This window comes from Tachyglossus aculeatus, chromosome X1 (genome assembly GCF_015852505.1).
Source record: "Tachyglossus aculeatus isolate mTacAcu1 chromosome X1, mTacAcu1.pri, whole genome shotgun sequence".
Lineage (NCBI taxonomy): Eukaryota > Metazoa > Chordata > Mammalia > Monotremata > Tachyglossidae > Tachyglossus > Tachyglossus aculeatus.
Genome location: NC_052101.1, coordinates 44298127 through 44298887, shown reverse-complemented (window position 1 = coordinate 44298887; position 761 = coordinate 44298127). Strand labels below are relative to the sequence as shown.

Here is a 761-nt window from a genome sequence, read left to right as displayed (position 1 = left end):
ATGAAAGAAGGGAGGTGAGGTAGGAGGGGGTGAGGTGATGGAGAGCCTTGAAGCCAAGAGTGAGGAGTTTTTGCCTGATGCGTAGGTTGATTGGTAGCAACTGGAGATTTTTGAGGAGGGGAGTAACATGCCCAGAGCGTTTCTGAACAAAGACGATCTGGGCAGCAGCGTGAAATATAGATTGAAGTGGGGAGAGACAGGAGGATGGGATGTTCCTCATGTTCCTCATGTTCCCACAGTGAGCTCACAGTCTAGAAGGGGAGACAGACAATAATGTAAATAAATTACGGATATGTACATAAGTGCTGCCCCTCTTGGGTTGCTCCTGGAGAGTTTCCAGTATTCTACCAGTCTCGGCTATGTAAGGGAGAGTCAAGCAGAGGCCTACCCATTCCATTCCTAGCCTGGGCAGTGGCTGGTGAGTGGAAGGCCATTTGCTACAAGTCAAAACTCATCTGAGCTGGGCAGGAGCGGCATGGGATGGAGTTGAGGGTGGAGACTAAAAGTTTACTGCATAGAAGGAAGCAATGGGAAACCATTTGCATATTTTTACCAAGAAAACTCTATGGATACACTACCAGAACGATTGCAGATGGAGAGCAGAGCGTTCTGGGAGAGATGTGTCCGTAGTGTAGCTATGGGTCGGAAACAACTCGACGGCTAAGAAGAGTCAAGACATAAGTGCTATGGGCCTGAGGGAGAGGTGAATAAAGGGTGCAAATCCAAGTTCAAGGACCATGAAGAAGGGAGTGGGAGAAGAG

At 48.6% G+C, this 761-nt stretch overlaps 1 non-coding gene across 1 annotated transcript; it reads left to right on the top strand.

Moving 5' to 3' along the window:
- The first annotated feature begins 307 nt into the window (after positions 1-307).
- Positions 308-445, top strand: LOC119920569. The gene has a single exon (XR_005448303.1). It is a non-coding gene; the product is annotated as a small nucleolar RNA SNORA7 (small nucleolar RNA).
- The last annotated feature ends 316 nt before the right edge of the window (positions 446-761 follow it).